Here is a 17,948-nt window from a genome sequence, read left to right on the forward strand (position 1 = left end):
TGAAGACTGTCTTCAGGGTTTTTTTAGTTCCTTTTTTATTTTAACATCTTTTGCAATGCACAATAGTTACATTCATCTTGGGGAATTGCAACATTTACGTATCACAAAGTAATCATTTTCACTTCCCCTTCCTCTCCCTCCTGTCCTGTCTCTGTCCTCATGTCTCCTTCCCATTCCCACAAAGCATACCTCCCCGCTTTCTATCATCTGTTTTTGTTTTCCTATTTAGATTATTTATCTTCGCTTTTCTCATTTAAGGGAAAACATGCACTATTTAACCTTCTGTGTTGTCTGATTTATTTCCCTTAGTATTGTGGTCTCCAAATGCATCCATTTTCCTAAATGACTCAAATTTATTCTTCTTTCTGGCTGAGTACTATTTATATTTCCTTATCCATTTATCCATTGATAGGTCTACAGGACTCTTCCAAGATTTAGCTATCATGAGTCTCGCTGTCACAAACATGGGTATGCATATGTCACTGTAACATGTCTTTAACTTTTTTGGGAAGACAACCAGAAGAAGCATAGATGATGCAAATGGAATTTGTATTTTTAGATTTTTTGTTAGTACACGTTTACCTGGGACCGATCAGACCCCAACCTCCTCAAATGGTTATGGCAAAGGCTTAAACAAAAAGCGACAGTGTAATACGGTTTGGGGGGAGCCCAGGAAGGTCAGAACTCTGGGAATTGAGACCATGAGTTCTCTGGAGCACTTATTTTTGTTGGGTTTGCAAACAAAGGAATGGGGGATAGTGAGGTAAAGGCGGGAACTGAGTGGGACTGTGGGAAGTTCAGATCAAAGACTTCTCCAAGCAGTACATTTTGCCAGTTAAGAGAACAGTCCTATCTCTCAGGTTGGTATTTACACCCGGAGCCAAAGGGCCGCAGCTGCCGTCTTAAGAAGTAGAGTCCCAGCGGAGCTTTTTGGGTGTTATCTTGTCTTCAGAGCACTGTGCTCAGCAACTTAACCCTTACGTGACTTGGGCTCCAACATGTGTTTACAGCACATCATGCTTGCATGCCTGGGGTGGAGTTGGTGCATGCGCATAATGTATCCTAATTGCTTGTTTCATTCCCTTTCCCTCCTCTCCCTCCATCTCTTGATCCCCTTCCTGTGTGAGAAATTTATCTCCCTACTTCCGACGATATTTTATTTTACTTTTATTGATTCTTTGGGTTTCTCATATAAGAGAAACAACGTGATATTTAGGCTTCTGTATCTGATGTATTTCATTTAACATTATGGTCTCAAGGTGCACCCATTTTCCCACAAGTGATCAAAGTTTTTCCTGCTTTTTTGGCAGAGTAGTACTCCATTGTGTGTAAATGCCACAGTTTCTTTATCCCCTCGTCTGCTGATGGACATACGGTCGGCTTCTAAGATTTAGCCATTTTGGATCTCCACAACGACTTCCATAGGGTTTGTACTAGTTTGCAGATATTGCCAAATTGGTTTCTGTGTTATGGTACCAATTTATGCTTCCAATAAGTCCCATGTCATCACCAACAGTTCCTATTATACAACTTCAACTGTTGCAGATAATGTGCCCCCAGCCAGCATACTTAAGTTTCTTAGGTGCCCGGGTAATAGTTCCTGTTCGAGGTCTGGTTGCTCCTGTCTCTTAGAAATGGCTGGTCACGGTGATGCATAGCTGGTCACTAAGATGCACGTTGTATAAACCAATCCCCAACTGACAAGCCATTCTGCTTCTGTACTTCATGCTTGCTTATCTCATATAAGCCCTAGACCACCAGAGATGAGGGCCGGACATTCTGGGAAAGATCGTGATCCGTGCCCATCTGTGTAAATAAATCTGCCTCCAAATCCTGGATATCATTTCTGTGTTTCTGCATGCCATTGCAAAATGTTTCCAACTCTGAAAAATATCAACTGCTATTTCTTTGTGCTTTTATCTACAATTTCTCTGATTATGCGTGGGGTTGAATGCCTTGGTGAAGGAGGCATTTCTGATTCTTCCTGTTTTAAATTCCCAGTAGCTTGTCCCCAATTCTCAATGGGGATCTTTTCCTTTCTCTATTCTTTCAAAGGACTTCTTCACTTAGTATGGATATTTGTTCCCAATAAGCTACTCTTGCTGTGTCGGTCTATACTCCCTTTCTGTCCAGAGGGACAGGTCCCGAGAATGAGGTACCCGAGGATGAATAGAAAAGCAAGAGAAAAAAGAAAAACAAGAGAGGCAAAATTCTGCGATTAGGGGGCTAGCAGCCTCTGGGACTGAAGCCCCGATTACCATTTTCAGTCACCTTTTATTGAGAAAGAACAAAGGATGCAGCTGGGCAAATGGCAGGATAGCAACAGGTTTAGCAAGGACAATACAACTGAAGTACCACAGACTTAGTTAGCCATCATGGTATCATTCCTTCGGGCATATCTCGGCAAAGCGTCTAGTGTTGTCCTGCGGCTCTCCACAGGGACACAGGTGCTGCAATCATACCCTTTCCACCAGGCTTTCGCTAGCCTTCCTGTGGAACCAAACAACCACGTGGCTTGGTCAGGCCTGAGGTAATACGTTGAAAGAGTAACTACAGAATGTCCTTCTCCACATCGCTGCATAACTGATGACCCAAACATGCCATTTTACTTTGTTCACTATTTCACCAGGCAGAAACGGAGTAAGTTTAGCTGGGCAGTTATCTCTTCGGATCCCTTATGTGGCTAGAGTGCAATATGAGCTGGCGGTGTATGAGCTAAAGGCTCAACTGAGCCGGATACACAAGATGGCTCACTCACACGGCCACCACTGAATCACCATCTTGGTACTCACAGCCAGAGGCACCCTAATTTTTTCCAATGTTTGGGTCACAATAGCTCCTGATGAATCACCATGCTGGAATCAGTGAAATTTTTGATTTATACTTTAAGAAATTTCTGTGGAAGAGGACAGAGGCAGATAGAAATTGCTCTTCCCAATTTGTTTGCAGTTGTTATGGATTGGATTTTATCTCATCCCAAATTCATATGCATACATGGTAATTTCCAAGTACCTCAGAATGTGAGATTATTTGGAAATAGGCTCATCACCTGCATAATTAGATAAATGAACATGAAATCATACTGCAGTGCAGTAGGCCCCTAATCTGAAGAGGTTGGTGTCCATATAAAATGGGGAAATTTGAACACAGAGACATACATATACTCCCCCCTGCACACACACACGGACACGGACACACACAGAGAGCAGCACATGAAGATGAAAGCAGACTTTGGCGTGACGGACCTAGAAACCAAATAACACTAAAATTTGCCGGTAAAGCACCAGAAGCCAAGAAAGAGGCCTGGAATGGATTCTCTCTCACCACCTTCAGAAGGATTCAACCCTGCCAGTACTTTGAGCCTGGACTGCCAGCCTCCACATCTAAAACAATACATACATTTATTTCCCTTAGCCAGCTAGTACGGCACTTCATTACAGCAGCCTCAGGGAATTTATAGGGAAGTCAAACCTCAAATGGTCTGTAAAACCTCAAATCGTCTGTGGGTAAAATGCTGAACAGTTTCTGAAACGGAATGGGAAATAGGTAAAATAATTACCTAATAATGAGGGTGCATGAGAGCTAGTAGAGAAAAAAAGAATGATTAATGGGCTCAACGAAGCATCTCCAGTATCTTAGGATAGTATAAAGTTGCAATTACCGAATTGTTAAATCATAAAATTCCCATACCTAACGAATAGTGGATATGTGTCAGAGGAACAGAATGTAGAGGTGGTTCAAAACGGATTGGAAGAATTCATAGTATTAGGGGGGTGAAGTGGGATAAGCTGCTAAGTTAAATTTCAAACTGACTTGCGCACCATGAGACAATACTTGCCATGGCGCTCTGGCGAGTCTTTTGTCCCATTCGGGAGAAAATGACACCTTTGTTACTCTCTGCATTACTTTTCTCCTTGCTGAACAAAATACCAACACCCACAAGTCATGGGAGGAAAGGTTTATTTAGGTCACCATTTTAGAGGTTTCAGTCCATCATTGGCTGGCTCCAAGGCAGGGTGGCGCATGGCAGAGGGACATCGCAGAGGAGAAACAGTCCATGGCAGGCAGAAGACAGAAGGCAGGGCAGCCTCCAGGGACTCTTGGACCTTGAACAGTGGAGGTCGATGGGAGAAGCAAGCCACCAAAGAGCATGTCAGGCAAGGGAAGAGAAGGGCAAACGGCCTGAGGTGTGAGCCATGGGAATCTGCTTGCCACCTGCCTGGTACATGCCACCAGCCAGATTCCTGTGCCTGCTCAGACAGAGTCTGGGCGGTCAGGCTCCCAGGGACTAAAGCCCTGGATTCCCAGCCAAGGCAGCACTACCCTGGTTCAGGGTCTTGCCCCACCCACAGCCCGTCAAAGGACCAGGGAAGCACCTGCCTTCCTCTTCTTATACAGTCATTCATGCCACCCTACGGCCCCCACTCCCATGACTTCATCTACTCCTAATCACTTCCCAGAGGCTCTACCTCCAAACGCTTCCAGCACAGGACCTGGGGATTACGTTTCAAGTACCTAATGTTTTGGGGAGACAAATTCAAATATAGTAGGAAAATGGCTAATGAGGAAAAGCTAGTGAGTACCCCAGGGTGTAAAACACAGCTTGTTCATAGATTTGGTTTTCTCTTTTTACAAGGATAAATTCTTGCCACAGGAAACTATTTCATTTAGTCAAGAAAAGGGTGTAAGTAACTGACTCATTCCAAACCAATCTGAACAAATTCCATTCTTATCCCATCAAATGTTTCTAAATAAGTATTGCATATGTTGTGTGGGAAAAAGTCTCATTACAAAAGACAAGGGATAGGGGTTCTCTTCTCAATACAGATGAATATACAGTGGACTTCCACACAGAGACTTAATACTACCCTCTAAGTAAAACCTTCCTGAGTGCTCAATCACAGAAAAGATGTGCTCTAAGCCATAAGCAATCTAGAGTGCACATCTGCTAATTAGATATCTTTATGCTAAGGGAAGGTGTCATTGAGCAGTAGACCGTATTTGATGGAGTGACACCGTAAATTTTTTTTCAAATGACACTTTCACATGTCGACGTCACGTAATTGGTATTTGCCTTACTCATTCTTCTGGATCAAGTAAAGCAGTAAACAACTTGTGGTTTACAAACACATGTAACTTTATAGGATTTCATATAAGAGTGTACCTAAAATAGATTGCATCTCCTTTCCTTATTTCCTTGGGGAGGAACTCTGACATTTCATGCTTCTGGATTCTAACCTTGGGGACAGGTACAGACATAGTGAGATCAAACCCAAATAAAGTCATCTTTACTGTTAAAGATTGCCTGGTAGCCCAAAAAAAGTCCTCATTGTTGTCAGACGTTGGAAGCACCTTCCGTACAGCTTTGGAAATTCTGCTGTCACACAACTGGGGTTTTAAGAAAAGAAACTGGAATTACCAAAAAATGGAACATAGAAGACATTATCATTTCAACTGAAGTTTCTAAGCCCCATCTGGTTTATTCAGCTCATTTTCTGAGTGTTTCTTATACTGAGAATGAGCTTCCTCCTTCAAAGTGTTGTAAGAATAAGAGGCATAGAAGAGATGTTCAAAAAGCAGCACTAGCTCTGGGAAATAAAAGAAAGTATTAAGCATTTATATAATATTTATGTGAAAATTATACATATTTAAACAAATAAATATCTTAATTGTTAAGTCAATCCTTAGTTTTCTATTTTAAATGTATTACACACACACTTTCCATCATCATTTTTGTTTGCAAGATGGTCAGTTTATTTTTAAATTTTCTTTGTTGACCAGCAAAATAATTCCCAGTGCTCCTTCCTCTAAAACACAGGGACATATGATTAGAGCCCAAAACTTCTCTTTTGTATCACCACTCCGAACAGCTTCATTTCCAAGAGTACAGTTAAATTCAAGTAATGGTTATTATATACTTCCATGCAAAAATATGGTATGTACTACATAAAGATAAAAAAAAATACCTGCTAAAGAAACAGAAAGGTGCCATTTGATTCCAATAACATCATAACAGAGGGTGCAACCCACTGTTGAAACAGGCCAGGTAACTGATAAAAGCAAGAGTGAGCAAATTTTAGAAGTGTGTAAATTGCATATTAAAGGCCACAATCTTGAAATCTACTGTGGAATCTTCAAAACATGAGGTATTCAAATATGTATTATGACTAATAGGCAACATAACTTGACTCCTCCAGAGTAAATAAACTTATTTATAGTCTGACCCCATCCAGTCATGTGAAATAAAATCTGTGATTTGTATCTCTACTATTTATTCAGCAAACAGTGAGTGTCTATTATGTAAAAATCAATGTGTCAAGTGCTGTGAAAGAATTGCAAATGAATGAATGCATAACCTCTTCCAGATGGTGATGACATAAGCAAACATATAAAAAGAAGTAACACCAAATTTTATCATCAGAATGGAAAGGCAAGTTGCTGGGCTATGTGGAAGAAACTGGAGATTATTGACTACTAAGATTTAAAAAGAGGCAGATTTCAGTAGGAAAGGAAAAGGATTTGAAAGTTTTGGGGGTGAAGAGCATACATAAAGCATGGAGGGAATGGGGATCATTTCAGAGAAGGCTATTTACCTGAAAGGTTTGGAGGACAGAAAGAATGTAGCAAATGAAGACTTAAAAGATGAGGTGTTTGGGGGTTGATATTTTAGTATGGAAAATGTATATGGGGAGCCACTGAGAGTTGGTTATGTTGGCACAGCTGGGACCCTTATACAGGATTGTATTAGGGAGCTGGGCCCCTTTAAGAGGTACAAAGGAAGGGCCCTCTGCATCTCAGCAAACAGCTGAGCTGACAACCTGTGGTTTTGAAACCTGCTTCTGAATAGTTGCCCTGAGCCGTGTCTGTGGTTTTGACACCTGCCTCTCTACAAGCAACCCTGCCCCTCCTAGTGCAGGCTGCCATGCCTACCCAAATTCCTCTGTTAGCCCACAAGATCAAACTCCTAGAAACAAGCCCAATATCCAATCTATCAATTGTTGACCCTCAGAGGGGTGGAGATGGGACTTCTACCCCATAAAACAGGAGCGACACCCCAGACTCAGTGGTGACTCGGCTCTGAGTGCCCCCACTTCTCCTCTGGACTGACTTTGTACCACTTCATGTAATACCTACAATAAAGTTTTTGCTTTACACTGGTCTTCTCTGGCTCTGCTGTTTTCTGGAGAGGGAGACAAGCCCAGTGAGGGTGAATCTGGGGACCCCTAGACCCTCGGACCCATCGGAGGTGACAAAATTGGGAGCTTGCCTGAGAAGGAAAGACCCCCAAGACGTGGTCAGGATACCCAGCCTAAACGGGAGTGGGTGTGGGAGCGCACTCTGCCATCTACTTGGCTCACCTTGCAGAGACACCCACCACTATTATCTAGCATGGTGGGCATCTTCCCTGTTGGGCCCCTTTGGGGCATTAGGGGATCCCACTTTCTGGGAGGACTGAGTGCGGTCTCCAACCCACAAGGAGACTTGAACTTTACCCTCCTATGGCTTAGTGGCAGATCCACTGAAGTGCCAAAACACCTATGCTAAGAGGGATCCTTCAGTCACAGTTAGATTGAGAGTCCATGGGCGAGAGGGGAGGAAAGAAAGGACTCCCAATGTGGCCTAGAGATCTCTCTGCCCATGACTTTGGGCAACGTTTCCTTTAGATTGTTTATAATTTCTCTCTTTTCACACATGGAGACAGATTAGACCAAGTTTTCCCATAATGAATTGCAGGAAACTAAATAATAGCAACATTATGACCCCAAGTGATAACATTTAGCACTAGAATTTAGAAGAAATCCTGTCTCAAACCTGCACAGTAATCAATAAAGCTTTTCCTAAAACATCAGAACTATTTAGGGATAACTGTTTTGCACACCTCCGTATGGACATGTGTATATCTGGGTTTTTTTGGTTTTTGTTTTTTTCTGGTACCGGGAGTTGAACTCACAACCTCATGCTTGCCAGGCAGGTACTCTGCCGCTGAGCTAAATCCCCAGCGGACATGTGTATATCGATTACTCTGAAATTAAAGAATGGCAGTTTATAAAATAGGTTTTCTGGACTATCCCAATTAGTTTGGAAGAGAGTAATGTTAACATAAATTTGAACTAAATATAGAAAATATTCTGTGTTCACAAAAGTAGGCAAAGATACAAAGGGGAATGTACACTATTTCACTGAATCCTAAATACATGTATATGTGGATGGATCAGAGGTCAGTTCACAAACTGTTAACCTTTGACATATTTTTTTATTCTGTTATACATCTGGGCTCCTGTGATAGTTGTATGTTGCCATGTAAAAAATATGTAGTCTTTTCAATAGTATTAAAGCAAGTGTACCATGAAATACTCAGAAAACAGCAGAGGTATGGAGTTCATATATTAATCTGTTACCAGTCCACTAAAAACAGATGGCAGGAGATGAGCTCTGACTAAACTGTTAAGGAAGTATTAACTTCCTTCATGATATGTGTGTCTCCCTGTAAACTTGCCAGTTCATCTGTCCGTATTTCGAACAAAACCTACCATCCTGAAGGAACTCAAAACCTAAAAACTCATCTAATACTGATGTGAAACTGGAAGAGCGATACCGTATGCACAATGCTTAAGAACCGGAGGGTACGGCAACAGCGTTTATAGCGTAACTTGCAAATGAAAACACTACTTTCCATCTTCCACATACACACTATGTTTTCTAAATATGTGTTTTATTTCCAAGTACAACCTAGCATCAAATGTCACCCACAGCACATACAAGAGGCTTTGATCTTCTGGTGGTGAACAATTGGCAATGTTGAGTAGCTTCTTGTTGCTGAAATACAGGTTACAAGTATAAAAAGAAAAAAGGGTAAAAATCATTTGGAAACTATTTAACATGCAAAATTAGTCTATATTAAATTTAAGCATAATGGTTTGGAAATATATTTTTAATGTTTTCTCATTATCAACTACAATAAATAAGTTTACAAAATTTTTATTAACAATACTGTACAAAATGTATTATGTAATTGTCCTGTCTCTCTACTTGTTTATTATGGGGTTTTCCTTCTCAGGAATACACAACTTGTAGGCCTTGGTTCTAGAAGATTGGAAAGCCATATGTGTGATGCTTGCAATACTGCTGGACTTTCTCTTCCTCCACCAAAGACCTTGACACACACTGGTCATTAGCCACTTTCATATATAGGAGCTCCCTGCATTTTGTCATTCCCAGTGTCCATAGAATCTGTTTATCATTATAAATAGCAAAGTATTATAGAGGAAACGTGTCAAATAATGCTCTGAACCATTTTAAATATAGTTACCATAATGGATCTCATTTAATACTCGGAAGAACTCTATGAGGGAAGCACTCCATGTCTCCTTTCATTTTCTTCCGGTTTAGATCCCACAACTGATCCAAAATCACAAGCTGCTGAGGAAACAGAGGCATAAAGATAAATACTTGGGCAATGGTTCGCTCAAGATGCATCCATTTTCCCACAAATGACTCAAGTTTGTCACACAGTGGTTTTCTAGAATCCAGGCCCCTGACCACTCTCCACTCACTCTTCCTCATTTTCATGAACATCCAGTCACGACTCCCTGCCTTTACGGTACTCTCTCTTCATTACTAGCGCTCAGTAGTCAACCGCAGTCCAACACCTCTTGAATGGAACGTGTTTCCCCCTCCATTACCCCGTTCCTTTGTCACCTTTTCAGCCCGAGCCTAAATTATGTGCTTTGCCATCTGACCTCTACCCCTCCATATATAGCCTGTACCATTCTCCCTTGGCCTTCTTATTGGGTTAAACCCCAATCCTGGGAAATTCAACTTTCCAACGCTCAGGCACCAGGATGTAATTGGGCTTTATTTAAACTCCTTAACCCTACATTATGAACCAAACCATACTTGGATATAGTTTGCTGCTAGTCAGTTGACTGGCCCACTCTCAGGAAATACTACCACACCTTCTCCTTCAACATAAAGGCAGCGCCGGCTCACCTTCTATACTCTAAACTGAGGACCTTGCTATCCTATGAAGCGAACAGAAGCAATCCAGAGTGGGTTCCTGTGTCCCATCATCACATCATCTACCCACCTCTGTCCACCTGGGTCCACGTCCTCTACCTTCTCTAGAGTGTTTGTGCATGAACATTGCCACTTCACACTGCAAAGGAATCTCTTAAGAAAGTATAAAGTTAAATCCAATACCAACAGCTAGTTCTTCTCCTTGTTCCTTGATTTTCTTCAGGTTTAGAACCCACACCTAATCCAAAATCACAAGCTGCTGAGAATATTCTCAATAATGCTTCCTCCTATAACATAAAGCAATGACTACCACAAAGTTCCATAAAAGAAGAGAACAGGACAACATTTTCAAAGCAAAATTGATTTGTAATGATGTTATGGTTTGTGTCTAGATGTCCCCAAAAGCCTCATGTGGTCATGGGGTGGGCTTCTAGAGTTTTTGATTGACTCATGGCCCAACAGTGGGGTTATGGGTGTGAGTGCTACACCTGCCCTAGGGTGGGGAGCCTGCATACAATGTAAAGGAGGGAAAGAGTCTTGCTCTCTGCTGCTCCTCCCCCTTTCTCTTGCTGCTTTTGCTGTTTTCCACCATGATGAACTGTTGCCTTCTGCTGTGTGCCACACTGCCTTGGAGCCAGCCGAGTGCAGACTGAAATCTCCATAAACTGTGAACTAAATAAACCTTTTCTCCTAATTCTGGGTGTCAGGTATTTTGTCTCAGCAATGAGAGAAAAGTAACTGAGACATGATGTGTCTACTATTAGCGGAAGAGGGGGAAAGAGCAGATAACATCTTCTCAAGAGAAATGAGAAATTAAGACGGGTGATTCAGTGTTTCCCGAGGACTATGTGTTCCTATCTGGACAATGGAGAGGTTGTCACACATGCCTGGCTGTAAATCACAGAGGAAGATTTATCACATTGTAAATGTTCCAAGAAAATATTCTTTATGGACAAGAAGATTGTTTTTCTCAGTAATAGAGTCAATGAGGGTAATATATCCATCTACCATCAAGCATTTCCAAACAGAAATATCTCATTTTCCCCACTTTGTCACAGTAAGGATTTCATAGAAAAGAATGGTGAGCCACATGCCCTCCATTTATACATAAATAACTTTATAAGATTTATCTTCTTCTATATCACTGAAGACAGTGACCTATGATAAGATTAATGGTTTGATATATTTAGTGCACCAAACATATTTACGGAGTGGACAAGGAGTTCTTCATGTCAATCAAATTCAATTCTAATTTGAAAGGGTACAAAAAGGTCATTGTTTTGAAGTCTAGGGAATACAACTCAACTCACTTAACGATGTGAGGATACACGGCAAATTATTTCCTAAAAAAATAAACATCAAGCCAACTATATTTTTACAATAGAACTTCCAACAACTAAGAGATCCTAGGTAGTTCTTTAGTGATATGTACCCATGAACACTGATAAATAATACAAAGGGTCAGGCTCCTAAATCTCACCCACCAAAACTTTCCTCATGTGGGGAGTTCAGGAGATGGACAATTTTCCACTGAATGCTTTCAGAGAAGCACTGATATTTATTTTAAATCTTTTTCTCCCTGCCTGAAGAAACTTTCTCATGTTCCCCTACATTGAAAAGATGTCCTCACATTAACATTTATCATCAAATGAAGAAGAGCAATTTTGGTTCAGCAGTATTGGAAAGATGCTTAGTACTAATACGCATTTTTTTAAAAGCAAGATTATTTCCTTCCTTCCTTTCAGTGGAAACGTACCACAACTTGAAATTTTTTACATTTGCATTTTATTTTTTCCCTTTACCCAAAGACATAGTGAAGGAAGACAGTTTTTTTGTTTCAAAACTTACAATGAGGGTCTTAAGGAAAATGTTTGGTTTCTTTATGAGAAAACATTTCTAAAAGCTAATGTTTAAGAAATGTACAAGGTATCCTCCAATTCAAGAACATATTTATAGGGATTGTGCTTGGTCCACGTTACATAAAACTGAAAATTATTCCATTTAGAAACTATTGCAAAGGCACAAAGATAATCACACAGTAAAGTGAGAAAATTGTACTTTAATTTAGCCAGTGAGATGTCTAAATAATTCTGACTACAAGACAAAAAACATAAGTAATTAAACACAATCAACAAATTTATTCATGAATGATTCCTAAACTCCGAGTATATATAGGCAGAAAAGTTTAAATTGAATAGGTTTGTTAATTTAACCTTTAGGGCCAGGAATACAGCTCAGTGGCACAGCACCTGCCTGGCAAGCACAAGGTCCTGAGTTCAATTCCCAGTACCAAAAAAAAAAGGAATTTAATCTTTAACAGAAGAACTATTAATATCTGACAATACAAGTTAAAAGTTGTCTTTGATTCTGATCACATAACATCCACATGCTACCAACAGAAACTCTAATTCCTCACTCCGTGTGTGATTCGTGGAAATAAAATGGGGAGTTATTTTAGAGGGTTCAGTCTGTATTATGCCCCGGTCTGCAAGAAAAACTCCTACACTTTAATGTCAATGAAATGTAAAAACCTGATATTAAAAGGAGAAATATTGCTTACTGTGGAGACAAAACATGAAGTACAGATTATTCATCTGCCTTGCTTTCAATATTCCAGAGTGTACAAAATGAAAGCATCATTCGCACCTCACCGTTCTAATCACCATGGTCTTCACAGCAACAATTAAAAAGTGTAGGCAAGAAATTCCACTGAGGAAATTAATAAATACTATGTAACATCCAGTGTGTGAGGAAAAGGCAGCAAATATCCTCTTATAGTCCATGCATTAGCAATACCTAGTTAGATCTTTCTCAAAAGGGAAGGCAATGGAGAGCTGGAGCCTGGGTGCTCTGTCTGCTAAGGGGCTAAGTGGGGGGCATCCCTGGAGGGAGAGAGTCACAGCCTTTAGGGACCCCTTGGGACAGGGACTACTTTTAGCTGGACCCTCAGTGTCACGGACTGCCAGATCCTGAGCCTGCACCCAGGGCGTGGCAGCTTTCCCCAGGCTCTTCCTTGCCATGGGTGCCATGCTGTGGTCTTCCCTTGGTGGACACAACTTGCAATTCTGCTGAGCTCAGAGACACATGAAAGGAGCAAGACCATGTTAAAGGGAGCCGTCAATAGGGGTGTCAGGGTTGCAGAAGGGTAGGGCTGGGAGCCCTGGGCTGTGCCGGAGCAGCAGGGGACAAGGAAGATGAGGTCAGAGTGCTCCCTGTCCTGTTCCATGATGGAGTCTGATGGAGTCTCCTGGGACTTGGTTTTACACAGGTCTCTGCGGGATTCACTCGACATTTTTCATGTTTACTCACAGCTGTAAGTACCATTTCCATGCCAGTTTCTCAAAGGGGTTGGTGGAACAGCCTGTATCAGGATCTTGGTGATATTGGAGTATTGCAATTCAGATTCCTCAGCAATTCCCCAGGCCTACTGAGTGAAGTCTGTGGGTGAGGACACGGAAAGTGCATTTGGAAGGATTTCGTCAGTCTGTTCTCCCACTCACTAAGGTCAGAATCACTCTCTGGCTGGTGGACAGGGGCTGGCAGGTTCGCATTAACAACACCGGCTCAATATCTCCATCTAGTGGTGTCCTGACGCAATTGTTTGGTTTCTGAAAAGGATAGGAAACGGTAGGAAAACCAAGAAAGAAGAACAGAGGAAGTGAATGCAAAGTTTGCTCCATGAATTATCATGACTGAATTATTCGTGTTATGACTATTGTGGCACCAAAGACCAGCTGATCTCTCTAATCGTTTTGAGGGTAACTCAGAGCGTCCCCTTTCAATTCTCCTAGAGCATGAAACCCCATGTATTAGATGACTCCCCTCTGCAGATCATTACACTCCGCTTCTGACTAGTACCACTGGTACCAAGGAGTGAGGTGAACATTCAGTGTCATCCTCCACAAGGAAGCTAATAAAGAGCCTTCTTCTGTCCAACCATAAGACATTGAGTACTAGAAGATAACTTCAATTCCATAGCATAAAAATTACTAGGAATCAAAGCGTAAATACATAAACAATACACAATCCAAACAAATGTGCAGCAGTAACATACGAAACAAAGGAGCGTATTCATTCGCACACCTAGTAGTTTCAGATACATTCGATGTGGCTGTTCCCATGTAGGTTTCTAAAGATGGGGGGAGATGACTCGGATTATGAAGACCACTGAGGTCCTATTAGATACCAGAATGTGTAAATACCAGCGTGTGGCCGTGCAAACAAAAGAGTTCAGGGAATGTCTTATTTTTCAAAGGTTTCCGTATATCAAGACAGTTCTAAAAGACAGCAAAAATCAAGCTCACTATAAAGGTTAGGACCAGAGTCTAACTATCTAAAAATATTGACTGATAACACAGTCTTCCAAATGCTATTGTGATCCATAGTTTGAAAAAAAAGTATAAAAGCTCTTGCAAATTTAATGTAAGTTAGCTTCCAATCTTCACTTCCCAAGTGTTTGATTTAGTTTTGGCTTCTTCACATATTTGCCTTTCTAATTTCAAGATTTGTAATTTTATCTTCCAAACAGGCAGAATTTTTTAATTGCGAGAGATAGTCAACATATACAGAAATTTAAAGATAGCATTTTGAAATTAGTTGAGGTTCACTGATTCTACTCTTTGGAATCAGCTTAGCTAAATGAATTCGGTGCTTTTGCTGAATGAGAACAGGTAGTAGGAAAGGTAAGACTTACTCGGATGCGTAGATTTGGGGGCCTTTTGGGGGGTCCATTGTTGCCCTGGCACATGTCAATTACTATACAAAAGGTCAACTGTAATGTCAAATCCAAAACCACAGAGGGCTAGGAAAAGTCTTTAGTTCCCAAGAGAACGGTAATAGCTTAACAATGTGAAATTTTATCCAGAGGAAATCCACCCTAAGTTAGCACGGCTGAATACATTAAGGAGTTACAGTAACTCCTGGCAGTTCCTTCTAACGTACATGCAAATGGCATCGTGGAAGGGTTTTTGGGGGGTGTGGCCTTATAGATTTGGTGAACCAAGGGCAAACCCAATCTCCGTTCTACATCCCATGCTTTATTTCTAGGTAAAATCTACTCTTGCTTTCAAAGTGGAGTTTTAAGGGTCTGTATTTCTTAAGCCATAGTCAAGGAAATCATGGTCAATCTTGGATGTTATCTCTATTCACCTTGTACACAAAACTCCAGCAGATTTAATATTGGCATTTGTCATCTATCAATCCCTTCACATGCCCTTCAAATGAATCAAATTCAGAGCTCTCAACATTTTCCACATCAGTAAAGCAAGGTATGGAATTCGTAGATTAGACGCAGACCTGATTCTTCCTTGCCACCCTGGACTTCTCGTTGCTATTTGGGTTGGGTGTAGAAGGTGTGGAAGTAGAGACATCTCTAACAGTCTGCATGTGGGACAGAGAAGTGAGCACGAGGAGGCTGGCTGTGGCCTGAAGCGTGCTGCCACCTACCTTGGTGGGGGCATTAGTGGGACTAGGAGCAGCAGAGATGTTCTGAAAGGAGCTACTTGGAAGCAGCACAGAAGTCAGTTGGTCTGAATAAATCTGTGTGGGTAGAGGGAGCAGCACCAGGAGCCTGAGCTCCAGCCTGGCCCCCATCACTCTGTCCACGTCTGCTCTGCCCCTGTGTGGCACAGCTCCCTGGTGCACGGAGACCCACTGGTTTGGGCCAGCACAGACAAGTTCTATGCACCAAGTATTTTCTCACTCTTTCAGCAGACTATGGTAGTAACATCAGTCGAGGCCATTTCAAAGTCACAATATCACAGGCTTTGCTTCCTCTTCTTAGGATCAAAGAAGTCAAGGCAACTGACTTGCAGAGAGTTTCTCATCCAAAGAGGTATGAATAAGAGTTTGACACATAAACAAGGAAGGAAAAGATGGCCCAAACTCCTGCAAGGTTTGAGGGCATGGAACATGGGCTCAACCTCAGTAGTTGTAGGGAAATGCAAATAAAAGCACAATCATTCCTGTTAAGACTAACCCCCAAGATGTCTACACAATAAAAGGGGCAATGAGAGTTGCTGAGCACGTGAAGAAAGTGCAGGCCTTATTCTCTGCCTACGGGAATCTAAAATGATGCAGCTGCTGTGGAAAGCACTGGAGTACTCACCGAGCTGTGAGACAGCCGCATGAGCGCACGCGTGGGTCAGGAAGCTTGCAGCAGCACGGCCACAGCGGCCCGGTGGCGGAGCCCAGATCGTCAACCCCGCCAGAGAAGCAGCCTCGGTGAGGGCACATAGCAGAGTACTGCACTACGGGAAGGAACAAAGTTCTGTACCTCCTGGGACGTGGACGAATTGCAAGTCATTTGAAGTCATATAAGTTGGACACCAAAGGTCGCATATCGTACGATTGGATTTACATGAAATGCATGGAACAGACAAGCCCTAAGGAACAGTGCTTAGAAGGTGAGTTTTCTCATCAAATCTGAAGAGAGAGCAGCCAGTGGCTGCAGGGCCTAGGCGGAGGTGAACTGAGGAGCCGGTGGGGCCTGCCTTTCCCCTGGGACTGACAGAAAAGTGGCACATGGAAGGGAAGGTTTCACAAAACTGTGAACTTCTTGGCACCATGATTGATCATATTTTGTGAAAATTTCCTTTCAATCAACTATTTGTATTTTTAAAACCATAAGTTATTCCATCAGGGTAAAGAAATCTTGTGCAAATTTTGAGAAAAAAATTCTTAAATTTTTAAATTTCTTCAAAGATTTTGAGCCCACTTATTCTCCCTGGAAATTTTGACCTAAGGAAAATGACTGTTCTTGAAAACAAAGCAAATGTGGAGTCATGGGACAGAGCGTTGCACGGCTCAACGTCTCCTTCAGCTCCACCTGATAGGAAGGAGCTGGCTTCTCCTGGCCACCCCTTCCTTCCTCCCCATTGTATGAAGTATGAGGAGCGACCTGTTTGCACACAGCTCCAGCTGGGAAGGGACTTTCTGTCAGCCCCACCCAGGAGGGGCTCAGGGCCAGCCTGGCAGGCTTTGGGAAACGCTCATTTGGGAAGAGAGGACTGCAGCGAGTGCTGTGTCCCTGCCATAGGACACCGTCCTGGGATCCGGTTATGAGAGGGCCCACGGTTTCAGCAGGGCCTGCCTAGCAGATCCCAAACGTGTGGGGTCCACGCTCACCTCCGTGCTGCTCTAGGTCACAGTCAGGGGCACCTGCGGGATCCATTCCCTTCACAGCCACCGCTGCATGCTGAGCACCGTCAGCAGGCCTGGGTCCCAGGGGGCCCTGGGGTGCTCTGGTGCTGCCTCCACCCGAGCTGCAGCTCTGCTTGCTCACCCACAGTTGCTGTGTCCTCACGGGTTTTCAGCCCCCAAGGTCACTTTCATGAGCCCAAGGGACCTGGATGACATTTACACAAATGCACCAGGCTGCATGTATCCTGGCAGGTGAAAGGATTTTGTTGGGACCTGAATCCTGAGTCTGCATCACAGAGGAGTAGAGAGTGTGTCATCCTCTCACAGGCCTACCCCCAACACCCAGCTTTGGAAAACTCCCCTACCCAGTGCCCATGCCAGGGAAAACTGGCAGTGATGCCCCAATACTTCATTCATGCACTGGAAAGAATGGGGTGGATCTGACTGAGGTGTAGATCAGGACTGTGCCTCTGAGTATGCATTAGTACTTATTGGTATCCATAGAAACCTGGCATCAAGGAGAGCTTTCAGATGACATTCTTGTTTCTATGACAACCAGGACAAGCCATTCTTTCCTTCTTGGTGGCAGATGCATTTCCCAAGAACAGTGGCAGACTGAAGAAATGGAATGATCGTAGAAACATCAACACAAGTAGGTACCTACCATCAACATGGGTTGGGGGGGTGGTCTTTATCAGGCATTGAGGGGTCTTGTCCTTCCAGGAGTGAGAGAGACTGGTGTCTCTTCATGAAGTGCTGGCTGAAGACCCTGTAAGGCATTGTGTCACCTA

The sequence above is a fragment of the Chinchilla lanigera genome, unplaced genomic scaffold (assembly GCF_000276665.1).
Source record: "Chinchilla lanigera isolate Chin_1 unplaced genomic scaffold, ChiLan1.0 scaffold00179, whole genome shotgun sequence".
NCBI classification, from domain to species: Eukaryota; Metazoa; Chordata; class Mammalia; order Rodentia; family Chinchillidae; genus Chinchilla; species Chinchilla lanigera.